This window comes from Neomonachus schauinslandi, chromosome 9, assembly GCF_002201575.2.
Source record: "Neomonachus schauinslandi chromosome 9, ASM220157v2, whole genome shotgun sequence".
NCBI classification, from domain to species: domain Eukaryota; kingdom Metazoa; phylum Chordata; class Mammalia; order Carnivora; family Phocidae; genus Neomonachus; species Neomonachus schauinslandi.
The window spans coordinates 103082167-103102753 of record NC_058411.1 but is presented as its reverse complement, the minus strand read 5'-3'; the positions used below and the strand labels follow the sequence as shown (position 1 = coordinate 103102753).

The 20587-nt window shown below is 39.2% G+C and overlaps 1 protein-coding gene across 1 annotated transcript in view; it reads right to left on the bottom strand.

Annotated features, from left to right (window-relative positions):
• ZNF609 (zinc finger protein 609) overlaps positions 1-20587 on the bottom strand; it is a 182404-nt gene that overhangs the window by 104146 nt on the left and 57671 nt on the right. The window lies entirely within an intron of this gene.

Genomic DNA, 20587 nt, shown 5'->3' with positions numbered 1-20587 from the left:
TTAATAATAAGGAAATCCAAACTCCTTAAAATAACTTAAGGACTCTCAGAATCTGGACTTGGCCTATCTTTCTCTTCTCTGTACTCTACCCTGAATTTTACCCACATACAAACACAAACAAAAAGCAATGGAACATGTCAGATTTTTCATCCCCCAGCAATTAGGATCATGCTGTTCCTATTGTCTGAGATGATCCTTTCCCTTCATCTCCTTAATACAAATGATATATTTCCTTTCCAGATGTAATTCAAATACTTGCTTCTATGATGTCCCCAAATTTAGTTGTCTTCTCCTTTGTGTTCTCATAGCAGTTTAAAACTCCACTGGAAGTTGTTGATAATTGTTTTCCTAATGGACTGAGGATGGAGACCCTTGAGTCTTATTTAGTTTTGTTTTTACAGCACTGAGCACATAGTTGGCACTCCATAAAAACTGAATTAGTAACATTTCATCTAGCACCTAAAGCTAACCGCAAGGCTTTTTTCATTTCTCAAAGTCTTCAAAGACCAGGATTTATTAGTATCTTAAAATAATCTTCTCCAACATACCCCTGTCCAAAACACCAAAACCAACTATCTTATATTGATAATCTAGGTCTTATTACTGAACATCTACAAGGCTAAAAAAAGCTAAATATTGGGGCACCTGGGTGGCTCAGTTGGTTAAGTGTCTGCCTTCGGCTCAGGTCATGGTCCTAGGGTCCTGGGATCGAGCCCCGCGTCGGGCTCCCCGCTCAGCGGGAAGCCTGCTTCTCCCTCTCCCACTCCCCCTGCTCGTGTTCCCTCTCTCTCTGTCAAATAAATAAAATCTTTAAAAAAAAAAAAAAAACTAAATATTGCTTTCATCAGTATGTGATCTTAGTAGGTTAAAAATAAAAATAATGCTGTTAGAAGTAATTGTGCAAGATAATTGATTCCATGTTGATAGACTGAAATTGGCCAGGGTAAGATTATTTATGCCATGGAAATTGGTAAACACTACAAACAAACCCCGTCCTCTTCTCCCAGCTGGTTAAACCAGCACACCAATCGACTAAAGTATATTTATTCTAATAGACAGCATTGTGACTAGCTGATGAGTAAATAGTAGTTCCAAGTTTTCCTTCTTCAAGGAGCTTCCTGGTCTAGTCTAAATGCATGTATTTCCCCTAATTTAGAACATCGAGGGGCACCTGGGTGGCTCAGTCGGTTAAGCGGCTGCCTTCAGCTCAGGTCATGATCCCAGAGTCCTGGGATCGAGCCCCGAGTCAGGCTCCCTGGTCCGCGGAAAGCCTGCTTCTCCCTCTCGCTCTGCCTGCCGCTCTGCCTATCTGTGCTCTCTATGTCTCTGTCAAATAAATAAATAAAATCTTTTTAAAAAATCCCAAACATCTAAAGTACTTCTATCTCTGTCAGAAAGTTTTACTTACATTCATCTAATTCATTCAATAAATATTTACTGAGTACCCTAGCACTGTCCATACTGATGATCAATTCTTTTACCCACTCATTTTCTTCTTCTTTTTTTTAAATATTTTATTTATTTGACAGAGAGAGACACAGCGAGAGAGGGAACACAAGCAGGGGGAGTGGGAGAGGGAGGAGCAGGCCTCCTGCTGAGCAGGGAGCCCGACATGGGGCTCGATCCCAGGACCCTGGGATCATGACCCGAGCCGAAGGCAGACACCCAACAACCGAGCCACCCAGGCGCCCCTCATTTTCTTCTTCTAAATGGTAAAGCTTCTTGAAAGAGAAGTGGGTTCTCAGTAAGTACTTAATAGGCAATGACTGGCACAGCTGACATTATGGTTCACTACCAACATCCATTTCATCTGAGACAATCAGTCAGACAATCAATGAAATCCCATTCCCCTGGTCAGTGACTAGTTTAAAAGAGGGTTTATGACCCAGTTAATGGTCAAAGAGATATGAAAATAAAAGTCTTCTGGGAGCTTCTGGGAAAGGTTTTCTTGCTTCTAAGAAACAGAAGTAGATTTCCCTTCCTAATGTCCCTAATTTAGGGGGATTTGGACGAAATATTTATAAAGCTGCAGCCATTGCATTATCCAAAACAAACCCCAACCACAACAAAAAATCCCAAACATGACCCACCTCTGAAATTCTGTTATGATTGATAAGAAAATTCCTTATTAAGCAATTTAAAAAGTTTTTTTTTAAGATTTTATTTATTTGACAGAGAGAGCGAGAGAGCACAAGCAGGGGGAACAGTAGAGGGAGGAGAAGCAGGCTCCCCCCCAAGCAGGGAGCCCTATGTGGGGCTCGATTCCAGGACTCTGGGATCACGACCTGAGCCGAAGGCAGATGCTTAACAATCTGAGCCACCCAGGCGCCCCTAAGAATGGGTTTCTGCTACTTGCAGCTAAAAGCAAATTAACTGATTAAACCAGAAATGTGGACAAAGATCTATGCAGTGAACTAGGATTCTTTTTTTTTTTTTAAGATTTTATTTGACAGAGAGAGAATAAGCAGAGGGAGAGAGAGGGAGAAGCAGGCGTCCGTGAACTAGGATTCTTAACATGATAAAATTTGTTAGAGAGTAATTGTGTGGGTTTTTTAAAAAGAAATATTTTGGGGCACCTGGGTGGCTTAGTCGGTTAAGCGGCTGCCTTCGGCTCAGGTCATGATCCCAGGGTCCTGGGATCAAGCCCCGCATCGGGCTCCCTGCTCTCCCTCTCCCTCTGCAGCCTCTCTGCCTACTTTTGCTCTCTCTGTCAAATAAATAAATAAAATCTTAAAAAAAAATAAAAATAAGGGCGCCTGGGTGGCTCAGTCAGTTGGGCGAGACTGCTTTCAGCTCAGGTCATGATCCCAAGGGCCTGGGATCGAGTCCCACATTGGGCTCCCTGCTCTGCGGGGAGCCTGCTTCTCCCTCTCCCGCTCCCCCTGCTTGTGTTCCCTCTCTTGCTGTGTCTCTCTCTGTCAAATAAATAAATAAAATCTTTAAAATAAAAAAATAGTAAAAAATAAAAAGAGATATTTTATTTTAAGTAGGCTCCACACCCAATGTGGGGCTCCACCTTGTTACCCTGAGATCAAGAGTTACATGCTCTACCAACTAAGCCAGCCAGGCACCCCAATTGTGTGTGTAATTATGTATGTATGTATTTTATTTTATGTTTTTGGAGGGGGGAGAGAAAGAGAGGAGGAGGGGGAGAGGGAGAGAGAATCTTAAGCAGGCTCCATGCCCAGCACAGAGTCCAACATGGGGCTCAATCTTACAACCCTGAGATCATGACCTGAGCCAAAACCAAGAGATGGAGGCTTAACTGACTGAGCCAGCCCAATTGTGTTTTAAATTAAGTTTTTTCATTTAATATTTTCTTCCAAGGCACACACCTATTTTTTTTTTTTAAGAGATCAAAGTTAGGGCACCTGGGTGGCTCAGTTGGTTAAGCAACTGCCTTCGGCTCAGGTCATGATCCTGGAGTCCCTGGATCGAGTCCCGCATCGGGCTCCCAGCTGAGCAGGGAGTCTGCTTCTGCCTCTGACCCTCCCCCCTCTCATGCTCTCGCTCTCTCTCTCAAATAAATAAATAAATAAATAATCTTAAAAAAAGGATCAGAAGAAATAGTGCCTAACCCCACTAGCCATAAAATAAATAAAAATAAAAATAATAAAAATAATGGCCTGGGCGCCTGGGTGGCTCAGCGACTGCCTTTGGTTCAGATCATGATCCTGGAGTCCCAGGATTGAGTCCCACATCAAGTCCCACATCAGGCTCCCCAGGGAGCCTGCTTCTCCCTCTGGCCCTCCCCCCCTTGTGCTCTCTCAAATAAATAAAATCTTAAAAAAAATAAATAAATAAAATAAAAATAATGGCCCCACTATAGCAGCAAGGAGCATGCCTAGTGCCTAGATCTTTTTTTCCTAGTATCATTAATAATAGGAATCAAGTGTCCTTGGAGAAATGGGCTGATTCTAGAGACTAGGGTAGGAAGTATACAAGATGAGTCTACCTCATCTTATGGTGTGAGAAAGCGAGGAAGTGTTAAAAAATAAAGCACACAAGCACATTTGTACGGGCATGTGCATACACACACACACACACACAAAAGGAATGTGGGAACTGACTGAAAGGGGTCCCAAGGCTGAAGCCACAACAATTTGAGCAACAAAATAAAGTAGTATTGGAATGAAACCCAAAATATAAAACAAATATCCATGAGTCCATAGTGGTATCTAAATAAATGCTTGAGTAATGCATAAATGGGGAGAAGAGACAAATCTCCCAAGCAGAAGAATTCTAAATAATTTACGTGGATACTCTACCTGCAAGGAAGGAGAGCAAAACTCCCCACTCTTTAGGTTGTGGACTACACACAAGGACTTCCATCCAGAGGGTACAATATGGAAAGGGAAGAAAAAGGGAATAACTTTATAGTGAAGAATCTGACAAACGCTATTTCAGCCAGGTGATCAAGGTCAACATTGACAGTCATAAATAATGTTTATAATATGTATGTTGATAAGATGTGATGAAAATGGCACTTTACCTCTGTGGGTACCTTCCCAATAACTCATAACCCCAGTCTTATCATGAGAAAACAATAAAACAAATTCCCATAGTGGGGCATTCTACAAAATACCTGACCAGTACTCCTCAAAACTGTGAAGGTCATCAAAAACAAGGAAAGTCTGAGAAACTGCCATGGCCAAGAGGGGCATAAAGAGACTCAACAACTAAACATAATGTGGTATCCTAAATGGGATTCTGGAACAGAAAAGGGAAAAGTAGGTTAATCTAAATAAAATATAGACTTCAGTTAATAATAAGAATTATAATATACCAAAATTGGCTCATAAATTGTAACAAATGTATCATACTAATAATAGAGAAAAATGGGTATGAGGTGTATGGGAATTCCCTATACTATCTTCTCAACTTTTCTATAAATCTAAAACTATTCTAAAAAATAAAGTCTATTAAAAAAGAAACAATACTGATCCCTGCTGCCATGTCAGAATGTGATCTAACCAAATCAGGGTGGGTGAAGGAATTTAGTAAATTAGAGTTCACAAAGAAACAAACATCGCACATTTCCCCTACTTTAGGAAACAATTTAGAACCCATTAACTCAGGCACATAATATCGGATAAATTGTCTCATCATAAATATAAGACATTTAAATTTCAAGGTAACTACATCTTTGCATATCAGAATCAAACACCCCAACAGATATACAGCTAGCAATAAACATGGATGATCTGACAGAAGATCTGTGGGGAGAGGGTGGCTAAAAGTAAAAAATTCAGATAATATTATTAACCGACTAGCTTTGCTTGAAAGTAAAAGCGGATAAAAATCTTTGGAAATCTATCACATCCTAAGAGAGAACTAATCACTAAAAAATCAAATCAAATCAAAAAGTTTTGAGTCTTAGCTATGTATAAGGCATTATCCCTAGGCCAGTACTACTCTAAGTGTCTCTAGACTGGGAGCATCAGCACATCCTAGGGACCTGTAAAAAATACAAATGGACCTCACTCCAGGTTTAGTGACTCAGAAGCTCTGGAGGTGAGCCTAAAAATCTGTTTTAACATGCTCTCCACGTGATTCCTATGCACACTAAAGTTTGAGTATCACTGTGGCAGACATTGTGATCCCTCTATAAATGTGGCAGATGCACACACTGGTCTGGAAGACAGGTAAGCAGATGAAGAATTCATGTCACAAAGCAATCTACCTGCTATATGATTACCAAACAGCACTGGTAAAGCAAGCAGTCAACCCTCCTCTACCAGAAACTCAGTAGAAACACAACAGTTAGATCCTCTGAGCTTTTTGCCGCAATTTCAAAGACCAGCAAAAGGGAACAGAAGTCAGAGTCAAGCTGAAACGCTAGCCAAGAGGGAGACATACATATTCCACCCAGTGACCCCCAAACAGACTAAGCGTTGCAGTCCAGTTTGCTTAACATCAGGTTCTTGTTTTCCATGGAAACCTGTGGATTTGGTTTTGACTCTTCAGCACTTTGAGACTGCTGTTTCCATCTTGTTCTCACCTATTTAAAAATGAAAAGCACTTTCTATATCACCAACAAAAGCAATTCAGCAGGATTCATTTCTATATACTGTGCTGCCAAATATAAGCCCCATTAATGAACAGCACAAGGGACTAAGGCTTGGCTTGGTAAAATGATTAGAGTGTCAGGAGAAATCTAGCTCTGCAAGCTGCTGCTTTTAGAAAAACGCATTTAACTACAGCCACAGGTCCCTCCCTCCTCTTGCTTCAAAATCAGATGTTCACTCATCCCTAGCAGCAAGATGAAGACCTTAGAGAGAGGGCCCTGACAGCAAACCACAGAGGCTGCAGACACATCTCGTTTTAATTGCATCAGCAACTGCAAAGCAATTAATGAAACAGAAAGAAGGAGGGAGCATCAGGGCAAAGAGAAAAGAGACTGGAGCAACCATGTGGAAATATTTCATCCTCACCCCAATGAGAGCAGGTTATTTATGGCAGCTGCACAGAGCATCAAATCCTTGCAACTGAACTCCCAGGCACTTTCCAGGCAGCAATAAAGCTACATAGTCTAGATTTTCCTCTTGCTTACAGTTTTATATCTCCCACATTCCTCTTTGTAGCCACCAACAAAGATGAGGGAGGGAGAAAGCCAACAGATCAAGTGGGTGATTTAGCTATTAAGTCCCTTGGGCAGATTCTATGCTTTGCACAATACTGGGATATGAGGATCAGTAAATACTAAATATTAACAGCAGTGATTCACCAGAAGCATGCACATTCTAGGCCTAGGGCATGGTGGGGCAGGAACTCCATCAATAAACCTCTGCAGTTTCCTTCTTTTTCAAGCTGTATCGTTATCCTATCATAGAAGAGAAAGGCAATAAGATAAAAACTGCCAACAAAAATCTCTCAGAGAGAAAGTGAATCCTCAAATGTGGCCTGGGGTGCCAAAAAAACATCAGCATGAAAGAGAAACAAGAGCTCAAATAGTCATTCAATGCCAAGATTCCAGCTGTCATTTCCAGAGTGAACATGGAACCCTAAATAACATCAGTGAAGGTTGGTGTTCTGGGGGGTTAAGGGTGGAAGCTGATGAAAAAATTAGATGGTCTTGACTAATTCATTTGGGAAATTCCTAAATAGAATAATATTCAGGTACCCTCATTTCCCCCCTCACTATTTAGTCGTGAGGACCACAGGTTCTGGGTTTTCTACAACCCTGACTGAAAAATTCTACCTACCATACTGCGTCTGGATTTGAGGTTACAAGAAAAAAAATGGCCATTTCATATACAGCTTATCCCAAAGCCCCTCGCACAGATCTTGATAGGACATGGTAAACCAACATATGCAGGCAAAATGCAATGCCAAATAGACAAGGGTGAGATAAGTAGGCAGGAGAGAGATCTCTGAGGCCAAGGTCCAAAACTATTGAAAGTTGGACTTCAACTAACTTGGCCTGTGTCTTTCTCTACTACAGAATTACTTGCACTGCTTATTAAAAATACAGAAGATTATGATTCAATGAAAAGTATTCCAAGGGACTTCCCAGATGACTGCTGTTAGGGGGAAAAAGAAAACAAACAAAAAACAAACTCCTTGGAAGTCCCTACCAGATCGGTTTCCGCCCACCTCTCATCCCATAACCACTCTCCCCTCCTCACTCGAAACTAGCCCATCATTCTATAAATATTTAGTCAGGTACTGCTACATGCTAACACTGCTGTATATACTATGGATGCATATAGGTCTGTCATGCAATGTTTGTTCAATTCCGTCCTGTGTAAGGGCTCCTAACTGAGGAAGTAGGAAGAGGCTGCAATCCAGATCATGCTTTGCTAGCTAAGTTGCATGTCCTGGCATGGGGCTGCAGTCTCTTGGGAAGGAGACTTGTTTCTAATTTGCTGAAAGAAGGCCCGTGGCCTAAGAGAGGCTCTAGGCACAGTGACAAATCAGACAAAAATCCCTGTCTTCATGGAGCTTATTTCCCATTTTGTGGGGAACAGAGGAACCAAAAGAAATTATATAGTATGTGAGAGTGATAAATGTTAAGGAGAAAATAAAAAAGAGAAGAGGGAAAAGTGTATAGGTGTGTAGTTGTATTCAGGGAAGAACTCAATGAGGTGACATTGAGGAACTCAATGAGAAGGTGACATTTCTATGTTGAGAACCTTATCAAATCTATTCTTCCCGTCAGGCCTTTGCACCTGCCTTACTCTACCTAGAACTCCTTCTGGCACACGTCTCAACACCTGCTTGGCCCCCCACCCCCGCCATTTTTGTCTGTTCCCTTTTTATCTTTCAATTTCAGCCTAAATGTCACCTCCTCAAAGGGGCCTTCCCTGGCTACTCCCAAGTAAATAGCTACTCAATGTACTTAGGCATTCTTTTTTTTTTTTTTTTTAAAGATTTTATTTATTTATTCATGAGAGACAGAGAGAGAGAGAGAGGCAGAGGGAGGGAGAAGCAGACTTCCCGCGGAGCAGGGAGCCCGATGCGGGACTCGATCCCAGGACTCTGGGATCATGATCTGAGCTGAAGGCAGACGCTCAACCATCTGAGCCACCCAGGCGCCCCTGTACTTAGGCATTCTTAACCAAATGAAGACTCAACTACACAGACTAGAAATTTGAATTCTATTTCCTGATTTAACCTCTGGCATTTAGCTTCCCTATCTGCAAAATGGATAAAAATAGCACCTACCTTATAGGGTTGCTGTGAAGATTAATTACAACCACCACCACAAAAATATAATAATAAAAATGATAATAGCAGCTATTACTTATAAAGCTACACCATGTACTAGGCATTATTCTATGCACTCTGCATTTATTAACCCACTTAATCCATTCAGTTAATACATTTAAAGTGCTCAGCACTGTATTTTGTGCACAGTAAATAAATGTTTGCTGTCATTATCACTGTCACCAATGCCAGCATTATGAGCGATTCAAGTGAAGTATCTATCTAAGCCTCTGCATGACTTTCTGCTCCACTGAAGGATCTATGCCCAAAAGTTCCTTATATTCCCTTCCAGGATTAACACCCTCTGGAAGGAATATATGTATCAACTTCAGCATTCACTATGTGCAAAGTGATCTTTCATTCCTGGCAATGGCATGGACCTTCAAAAAGAAAAAGACATAAAACTGTCCTTATGGATCATAGGCTACAAGAGTCACTAGAGGGCAAGTAGTATGGTAGTGTGGAATTACAAGTTAAAATCCCTGGATTCACTGATTCACAGAATGTTAGAGGTTATCCAAATTAATCTCTCACTTCACACATGAATAAAATGAAGTTCAGAGAAAGGAAGTTATTTGCAGACTTGCCTAGTTACTTATTTATAGTTAGTTCATTACAGACCTGGCACCAGAATCTAAATCTTTCATTTCCCAATCCAGCACTTTTCTTAGTACTCCACAGAAACACCAGTTCAAAGTGGCCACTTGCAAAATAAGGGAAATGAACTTGTTCATCACAGAAGTCTCTCCTCAATCTGTTCTAATAGTGTAAAATTCTAATAGGAATACAACCAAGAAAGAGATATAGTCCAAAACAAATTTCCAATTTGGGGGAATTTTAGGCTTTTTTTTTTCTCTTTTAATTTTTTTATTGTTATGTTAATCACCATAATTACATCATTAGTTTTAGATGTAGTGTTCCGTGATTCATTGTTTGTGCATAACACCCAGTGCTCCATGCAGAACGTGCCCTCCTTAATACCCATCACCAGGCTAACCCATCCTCCCACCCCCCTCCCCTCTAGCACCCTCAGTTTGTTTTTCAGAGTCCATTGTCTCTCATGGTTCGTCTCCCCCTCCGATTTCCCCCCCTTCAGAATTTTAGGCTTTTAACACTAGGTCAAAGTTTAGAAGGCAACAGGGTTGAATCCAAAGGATTCACATGGCATCAGGTTCATGGCAAAGCGATAAGGAAATATAAGGCCCTGGAAGGGGTAGAGTTATTGGAGTAAGGAGAAACAAACTTAAAATATCTTGCTACACATGGATAACAGATGATATTAAGGAATTATTGTGTAGTATAACAGTGATATTCTGGTTATATAAGCAAATGTCCTCATTTTTTTGGAATGCATTTTCAAGTGTTTAGGAGAGAAACATCAAAATGTTTCAAGCTTCCAAACTGTTCAGCAAAGCAAATAAATAAAATACACATATATAAACAAAGCAAATATGACAAAACTATAACGATTATTGAATCTGGGTGGTGGGTGATTTTACTTCTCTTAACTTTTCTGTATTTAAAATTTTTCATAAAAAAAAGGTTGAGGGAGGGAAAATATCCTGCCACAATATAGTCAATTATGTTTCAAAAGCTGTCTTGGTAATTTTTTTTAGATGGGATGCCAGGCTCTTTAAAGGAGGTACCAGTTCATGCTAGTCCAGTTGAAAATATAAAATAAAAACCTGCTTTTGAAAAATTTTTTTAAATATTCAAAGTTTGTTTATATTTTCTCTCAATTCTACTTAGCAAGGTCCTTTTTAGTCCTATATTACCTTTTAACTGTATAATAGGTGAAACTCACACCCTCTACAGAGTTTATGATGTTTCACTCTTTCTGGGAATCAGATTTCCCAAACCTTACCAATAAAGGCCTCCATGCTATCAGCACCTTCAGGCTGCCTGCCATTAAATAGTCCTCATCTCTGAATGACACTAAGAGATACCATCCACGACCTGGAAGAGGATGGTGACCTCCAGCAAAACTGAGTTACATACTACCAGGCTGTAATATAATCTCTCTCCACTAGCTCTCAAAAGCAGCTCAGAACTACTGAACTGTAATTAGGGTCACCCAAAGTGAAACAGGGAAGAAGGTAGTACTGTCTCTACCACTCCCTACACTGGCAGTTTAGGACCCTCCAATTCTAAACCTTTCCCCATCTCTTCCATATCTATTTCCTTCACTCACATTTAATTTTAAACTGTATGTCAACTAAATAAATGAATCCTAATTAAATATGTTTAGCTAACTGGCCTTTTTAAAAATGTTTAGAGTTTTTGGCTCTTAGCTATCTCTTCAAATCACATTAGTCTGATATATATTACATACATACATATTCTGAAGGACCCACCTATGGAGTCTCATTTGAAGATCCTATTAAAACCAAATCCGCTTTTCATACAGTTCAAGTGCGGACCACAGACGGGTCATGCTTACTTCTTTCTCCATGGCTACTCATGGCTACTTACTTAAATAGAAAAGTCCCTGATTTAATGTATAGGTCAGCATCAAGTGAATACTTTTTGCCCTCCTTACTTTAACCAAAACTCATGGTGAATTTTAAGGAGAAAAAAAAGAAAAGAAAAAAGAAAAGAAACTTAGCTCAATATTAAGGGTTATTATTCTAGTATCATTCGTATCTTGGTTTTCTTAAGAGATGATCAGAATTACCATGGTGACTGCTTCAAATGCCCTTGCCAAACCTAATTTTGCTGGTTTTCCATTCTGTATTCAGTACTTCTGAAATTAAATTCATTTGCTAAAATGTTTATGTAACTTAGTGGGCATTCTTAGTAGCTGAAGCAGACATTAAGGGTAAATTTAAGCAGTTTCATAAATTATCAATAAAGAACTTACTTTAACCTAGTAAAGGGACAAACACTTACAAAATTAAGGAACTATTAGTGGATAAAAAGACATGTTTAGTGAGCAGTATGCACAGCAATGGATCAGTGACAATCCTTTTATTCACTATAATCTAAATGTACCAAAGGGAAGCGGTTGAGTTTCACTGGCTCTTTTATACAGCCAGTTTAATTAAACTCAATGGATCAAATAGATTGAAGCCACACTGAAATGGGTATAGTTCTCTTCACTTGTTCTACAACAAAACATAAAGACCCTGGTTTCCCTTGTGAATATGACAAAATACCATGAAGAACCAATTCTCACTGAGGGATGGATATCATTATGCCTGAAAACAAAATAAAACAAAACGCTTTTTATTCCAAGTGTTGTAAAAAGCCAAAAATAAAGTCAAAATAAACCTTCACCATTTGCTCTCAACCTCTTAATGTTAACCTCTTCCTCACAACACCTCCAACTTAAATAGGACCAGAGAAGCAGTAATAGAACACTCAGCATGCTTACAGCTCCTCTTATGTGAACTAGCACTATAGTGGATTTCATAACAAGCAGCTTCCCTGACCACAACAGCTCTCTCTTCTCTGACAGAATTATTGTGAATATTACTCATCTAGCTTGTAGATTGTTTGGTATACTTAGTCGTCTTAATCCTTTTTATAAGTATAGGTCACCCCTTTCTCCCAATTAGATAATTAGTAATTGCTCTCTTTCTAGGCAAACACACACACACACACACACACAAAGTTGCTGCTAATGTAAAGATTAAATTTTTGTTGGCTTCAACTTCTGAACTATAAACTCAGGTTACTGTTTAATTATGACAATCATGAGATTATTTCAAATAAAGATTTTAAATCCCCTTCCTATTTGTCTAGCACCATTAGTTAAATTTGAGAAATATAATAGAATTATGTAAAGTTATCTCAGCCAGGAAATCTAAGAATGTGTGTGGCTGTGATACAGAGGGATTATTAATAACATATGAGCCCAATGTGGGTGTCATATTAGTGTCTCCATCAAATTAAATGATACAGGCAGCCAAGCATTGTGGTAAAATGACAAACTTTGAAGTCACACACAGACCTAGGTGATAAATCAACTTCTATTCATTTCTAGTTGTGTGATCTTGGGGAAGTAAATGTTTCTAAGCCACAGTTTCTTCAAATGTAAAATGAAAATAGTTACCACCTTCTTGTCAAGGTTGTTGTGAGATTATCAAGATAAATTGTTGCCTAGCAGAGTCTCCTTTGAAGGCACTCAAAATAAATGACAGCTATTATTACTAATTACAATGACTTACAGTGAACAGAACTTTTACATTTATTTGGCAACCAACATTTATCAATATCCTTGGACTATGCCAAACTAAGAATGAAGAGTGGATCTTTGAGAATGAAAGGACTGAACTGAAATCATTAGGCTTTACACTAGGATCTGAGATTTATTCTCAGGAGTTTGCAAGGAATTTGGAAATCTGTAAAACTCAAAAGGATAATTCAGATGTCAGATGGTACATTAATAAACATAATACCAAATTTTTCGCACGCAGCAGGATGTACACCCTCAGTTCTTAAGGTAGCTTAACAAAATGGCATGCACCAAGCCTGCTCTGAAAAATAACTGAACGACTTTCATCCTCACAATACCCAAAGACGTCAGTGTTTGGTTCCTGGTTCTCAGAGGACAGAAAACACAATGTTAACATCAATCAGTTGCCTAGGATAGATTTTTGGCTATAAGGCCTTGGTACGTTATTAGTTTGTCATTAGGTACCAGTTCAGAAAGAACCAGGAATGAAAGCTATTATGAGAGAATCCATTTTGCATCATAAAAAGGGAGTTAGAATACAGAAACCTTAGGTCTCTAAGCAATCCAATCTTAATAAGTAGCATTATTATTTTTTTGAAGTTAAAATCTATCCTATTTCGGTTTACTATGTTAAGACATACAGTAAGAAGGTTGGGCAATGGGACTTAGCAATCAGTGGACAAGGACCAACATTCACAAAGATTTCTCTAGAAGACAAAGACTGTCAAACAAGAAGACAGTTTCAGAAAGTGGCAAGTGGTATTACGAAAATAAAATAAGGTAAATGGGTTAAACTATGAATTACTGGGGGAAGGTACCATTAGATAAGTAAATCTGGAAGAACAGACGGCTAAATGAGGAGTAAGCCAGGTACTAGGAAGGAGCAACCAGGTTGAGGGGCCATTAAGTGCTGAGGTTTAGCACTTAAAATACACATTCTATAGATTCCAGTCATCTTTGACCTGTTTCTATTCCTTACTTCCCTAATCCAATCAGTTAAGAAGTCCTGCCAATTTCTCTTCCATAACAGTCATTTATTCCTTTTTGCCAAACATCCCACTTTAAAATCTTTTCCATCTCTTGTTTTTTCCCGACCTTCTCTCAAACACATGTATGTCTGCACAGAGATGAGCATAAATTTAAGAGATAAGCCTGTCAGAAAGGGGAGGTCCCTGAGTTTTCTATGTTAAAATCTAAATAATGAGCATGAAAAAGTATTTCATTTTCAGAAACAGAAAATGAGGGGTTCCTTGGGTAAGAGAGGAATATGAACAAGGACTAAATAAACTCTATCGAGATGGAATAGCATCTGATGGGTTGTAGAAAGCCAAAGGACCCTTCACTGAAAAAAACAAAACAAAACACTAGGGAAAGAGGAAGGGTGTTGAAAGTATGTGGCTATTCTAGATCCAGGACAGGTATAACAACTCATCTGGTTTAAGATATGGCTACAAAAGCTACTAGTTTCCTCTACTCTGTTTATCAAAACCTTATTCTCCTTTTAAATGGCCTGCTTAAAAGGCCATGTCCTGAAAGAGGCTTTCTGTGAACTTACCAAGCCAGAATTAATTTTTTCTCCTTTATAACTCATATTTGAACTTTCATTTAATTGAATTTATTCTGCCTTATGTTACACTATTATTCTTACGGATACTGCTATCATCTTGCTTACATCACAGAGGGGATAAACAGGAGCAAAAAGTAGAATACTAAATGACCTATCTATGAAGGCACCTCGGTAAACTGGGAAAGGTTAACAATTCATTTATTCCGTTAATATTTACTAAACAACTACTAAGTGCCAGACATAAAAGCAGATATACTTTTCTGTGTTCTCTTGGAGTTTATATCCTTGGAGACAGTGGGAAATGTTAGCATTTATTATAATTATTCATTTATGTCAATCTTTCCTACTAGATAGTGAAATTCTCTAAAAGGACATATCATTTTTTTTTTTTATTCCCCCTAACAATAACCACTGCACCTAGTACACAGCAGGTGAGAAATAAGTGTCAGTATTGGGAATACTTTACACAAAGGCTTTTCTAGTGCCCTGTCACAAGGCCCCGTCTAAAGGTCCTGAGACTTGGCCACCAGTGTTCTCCTTCTTGCTACAGACCCTAAGCCCTCAGTCAATCATCCTTTACCCTTAACCACTGCTACTCACCATTTTTATCTTTGACGTTCTCCCCCACTCCATCCCTGGCTGACTAACCAAGGTCAGCTTTTGGCTCTCTGCTTTCTGTCTCCAGAATATGAGTCTCACTAGCATCACATTCTGATTCCATATTAAGCCAATCTATCTTGTCTTTCCAAACAGACGTTGCAATTAAAGCAGAAAAACAAGCACTTTCTTGCTCTAAAATGAAAAATCTACATCTTTGAAGCCCCACATTAAAATAGTTCCTAAGGGGGCGCCTGGGTGGCTCAGTCCTTAAGCGTCTGCGTTCGGATCAGGTCATGGTCCCAGGGTCCTAGGATCGAGCCCCACATCGGGCTCCCTGCTTGGCGGGAAGCCTGCTTCTCTGTCCCCCACTCCCCTTGCTCGTGTTCTCTCTCTTGCTGTGTCTCCCTCTGTCAAATAAAATCTTTAAAAAAAAGACCCTCCATGGAGATAGGTTAAATAAATAAATAAATAAATAAATAAATAAATAAATAAATAAATAAATAAAAAATAGTTCATAAGGTTAGGGTCCACCCTGGGAATTATCCTCTCTGGGAATTTCTTCATAGCCAAAGCCAAAGGGGCGAATTTAACTGCAAATGCATATATTCCCTTAGACACTAAAAAGGTCACTTAGTACAACAGCTTGATTTCAGACTGAGACAAAAATAGGGTGAAACAGAAAAACCTTAAATTCTAGGGTGAAGGTCCGGATGAAAGACTTGCTGACTAAAAGGGAATGGTTGGTGACAGGGTGAGAAAGAAAAAAAAAAAAAGCCATAATTTCAAAAGAATGAACCTGAGCTATCCTCAAGAGACAAGAGTTTCATTTTTACCAAAAACGTCAGGAAGAACTATATTTAATACTAAATTATGTTTACTGAATGGGTCTGGATTTTAGGTATAATTATCCTATTTCCTCTTTGACTTTTTTTTATCTTTAATGCTTAAAAGTCCTACTGTAGGGGCGCCTGGGTGGCTCAGTTGTTAAGCGTCTGCCTTCAGCTCAGGTCATCATCTCAGGGTCCTGGGATCGAGCCCCACATCGGGCTCCCTGCTCAGCCAGGAGCCTGCTTCTCTCTCTCTCACTCCCCCTGCTTGTGTTCCCTCTATCGCGGTGTCTCTCCCTGTCAAATAAATAAATAAAATCTTTAAAAAAAACAACAAGTCCTACTGTAGGGTCTTATTTAATATAAATTGAACAAAATCTTTTTTCTAAGCAAATAGGATATAAATAATAATTTAAAAATTCTCACAAATGGTGAATAACTTTAAATACATGTTAAATCTAGTCAGTAGGAAAAAATTTTAATAGACCTAGGTAATGTTACAACCATTAAACACACTGTATATAACATCTGAGTACTGGTCAACTTTATGTTATGAGGCTATAAATGCATTAAATACATTAAAACACCAAAGACTAGTAGTATTCAGTATTAGTGGCTAGAAGGGAAGGACAAAATCTGTATATTAAAGGGGTGTCTGGCTGACTCTTGGTTTCAGTTGGGGTCTTGATCTCAGAGGGTCCTGGGATCAAGCCTGGAGGCTCCACGTTCAGCAGGGAGCCTGCTTGAGGATTCTCTCCCCTTCGCCCTTTACTTCTCCCCCCACTCACACCCTCTCTTTAAAATAAATATATATATTTTTTAAGATTTTATTTGACAGAGAGAGACACAGCGAGAGAGGGAACACAAACAGGGAGAGTGGGAGAAGCAGGCTTCCCGCGAAGCAGGGAGCCCGATGTGGGGCTCGATCCCAGGACCCTGGGATCATGACCTGAGCCGAAGGCAGACGCTTAATGGCTGAGCCACCCAGGCACCCCTAAAATAAATAAATCTTAAAAAATATTTGTATATTAAACTTTTAGTTAAGGTTTGGAAAACTGATATTTTTTTAAAGATTTATTTATTTATTTGACAGAAAGAACAAGAGAGCCCAAGTAGGCAGAGTGGCACGCAGAGGGAGAGGGAGAACTAGGCTCTCTGCTGAGCTGGGAGTCCGACACAGGACTCGATCCCAGGACCCTGGGATCATGACCTGAGCCAAAGGCAGATGCTTAACTGACTGAGCCACCCAGGCACTCTGTGGGAAATTGACATTTATTTAACATTTCTGTTAAAAAAATATCTGAGGGTTAATGTATATGAAGCATTTAGAATAATACTTGACATTTAATAAGCGCTACTGTCATGTATTGTCATTATTGACAGATTAGGAGTTGTAATAAAGGGCTCATACAAATTATTAAAACAGAGATCCACAAAGTCCCAAAAATAAAATGAAAACAAAAGTCAAAACAGAATTTACAAAAAATATATATAAACAGGTATAAAGCATTTGAAAAATTATTGAACCCTATTATTCTACTTCTAAGAATCTACTCAAGAAAGAAAATAAATGCAAACAGATATATGTATCAAAATGGGCACTGTAACATTTATATTTAAGAATGTATCCACAACAAATAAATGCAGATTAAACTGCCTGTTTGAAGAATCTAGAAAATTTATTTATAAATAAAAAAGTTAAAAACAGCCCTAAAAGTTTAACAGTAGGGAATTAAGGAAATGGGTAATTTATGATACATCCTGACTCTGGAATATTTAGCATTAACCAAAAAATGTTTACAGGGGATTTTTAATGAAATAAAAAGATAACTTAAGAAAGCAGTAGGAGGTCAATGGTACATAGCAAAATGCATATAATAAGGGACTAGTACCCAATGTTAAGAGTGGTTATTACTAGGGGCGCCTGGGTGGCTCAGTCAGTTAAGCATCTGCCTTCGGCTCAGGTCATGATCTCAGGGTTCTGGGATCGAGTCCTACATAAGGCTCCTTGCTCAGCAGGGAGCCTGCTTCACCCTCTCCATCTGCCTGCTACTCCCTCTGCTTGTGCTCTCCCACTGTCAAATAAATAAATAAAATCTTAGAAAAATAAAATAAAATAAAAGTGGTTATTACTACAGCTGCCCAGCTGGCTCAGTCAGAAGAGTGTGTAACTCTTGATATGGGGGTTGTGAGCTTAAACCCATGTTGGGTATGGAGATTACTTAAATAAATAAAATCTTTTTTTAAAAAAAGTGGTTATTACTACATGTTGGATTATGAATTTTTGTTCTCTGTACTTCTCTGTGTCTTATAAGTCATCTATATAAGCAGAGGTCTTAACAATAAAAAAATTAAACATTTTTAAGGTGGGGGGTGTCTGAGTGGCTCAGTTGGTTAAGTGGCCAACTCAGCATGGAGTTGACTTAAAAAAAATTGGGGGGGGGGGCACCTGGGTGGCTCAGTTGGTTAAGCATCTGCTTCGGCTCAGGTCATGATCCTGGAGTCCTGGGATTGAGCCCTGCTTCGGGCTCTCTGCTCAGCGGGGAATCGGCTTCTCCCCCTCCCTCTGTGCTCTCTCTCTCTCTCTCTCTCTCTCTCTCTCTCTCTCGCAAAAAAATAAAATCTTTAAAGAAAATTTCTTTTAAGGTGGGGAAAAAAAAGAACCTGAGGGTTCCACTCTGCAGAGAACTGGAGACACTATTAGAAGTCCTACTAAATAATCCCTATAGTAATTCCTACTACAGTTACTATTACAAAGTTGTATGGCATGATGTCTTTATTTTTAAAAAGATTTTATTTATTTGAGAGAGAGACAGATAACAAGAGAGAGCATAAGCAGGGGGAGTGGCAGATGCTTAACTGACTGAGCCATCCAGGTGCCCCAGCACCACCTCTTTAAAAATCAAAAAAAGTTGTACCAAAGTCAATGGCAGGAAGCTGTATGGCTGGTAGTAAGCTCAAGTGATAGTTTTTACTTGCAGCACACCTCCAATTAAAATATCTTATTAAGGAAGAACAAGCAGGTAGGAAGGATGAGATAATAGTGGAGGGAAAACACGTATTTTATCCTAAGTTTAGATTTGCACAAAAAGTCAGCAGAAGGGAAAGAGATCTTTTTTTGTTTTTCTTGTTTTAGCCATGTACTAAACATACTTGGTTTAGCCCCAACAGTCCATATCCCTCATCAAATAAAGAAAAAATGACTAAGGTATAAAATTTTTCACAATGCCTTTTATCTCCATAAACACTGCTACTCTATGGATTCTGCCACCATTCTGAAATGCCTCACCTTTAGGATATCAAATGACAAAATCTCTCTAATCATAACCTCTATCCCCTTCTCTCTAGCCTTTTGGTTCTGCAGGTTCCCGTGATCCCTTACTTGGGAGCGACTGGAGGACTCCAGTACTTTGATCTCTCAGTCAAATTCCTGGTTCACCCTGATCATCACCAATATTTCCCTTGCCACTCAGCCTGATTTCAAGACCAACCATTTAAATAAGGATCTCACTATGGTGGATTTCATAGATAACAAACTAGTTCTGAAAAAAAAAAAATAAATTTAGTCAAAAAAGGATAGTAAAAGAAGTCAAACACCATCATCTATCATAATTTCATAAAAGGGCATTTAAATACCAAAAGTAGGAAGGTCACTCTCAAAGGAGAGTGCGGTCCCAGGAAGAAAGGAAAAAAGAATAAAAACAAACAAAAAGAGGGGCGCCTGGGTCGCTCAGTCAGTTAAGTGTCTGCCTTCAGCTCAGGTCATGATCCCAGGGTCCTGGGATCTAGCACCACACATCTGGCTCCCTGCTCAGCGGGGAGGGAGCCTGCTTCTCCCTCTTGCTCTGCTTGCCACTCCCCCTGCTTGTGTTCTCTCTCTGTGCCAAATAAATAAAATCTTTAAAACAAACAAATGAATTAAATTTTTTCAAATGTAAAATATTTTAATTTTCAAATTTAAAAAGTTGCCTTGATAATATTTTTCTATGTAATTACTTTCCTTACATAAGAAAATCAATTTGTAAAACTATATTCAGTAGTGCCACCAGAATTGAAGCTTATGAATGTCAATTCAGAATTTTCAGGGTGAACAGAGGCAGTTAAAGGACATTAGTCTCTATCCTTCAGCAATAGTTGGGACTTTTCCCTGAAGGGCTAGGATCACAGAGCAGGCATGGAAAAGGCTCAGAGCCATCTTCCATCACTCACCATGAAGATGACAAAAAAATCAAATGACAGAATCATCCCTCTGAAAGAGAATTTAAAGACCACTAAAAATAGACATGGATACCTTGTTTTAGAATACATCTTTTGGAATCTCTTCTTAGAAGATATTTTCCCCACTTTAGCATGGTTCTTCCTTTCCCCTTTTCTTAAAGAAATTTGCCATCGGGCACCTAGATGGCTCAGTTGGTTAAGCATCTGCCTTTGGCTCAGGTCGTGATCCCAGGGGCCTGCTTCTCCCTCTCCCTCTGTCTCCCCCCTCCCCCCCTCACTGCTCGTGCTCTCTCTCTCTCTAATAAATAAAATCTTAAAAAAAAGAAATTTGCCCCTATCTACACCAACCTCCTCCAAGGCCACTTATAATAACTGAATGGGCTATGTGGGAGTAGGAGGATGGGAGGCATTAAAGACTTAACTTAGAGGAAGACCACTAAATGATCAGAGTTAAATATTTGAAAATTTGAAACGAGAGATGGAGAGAGA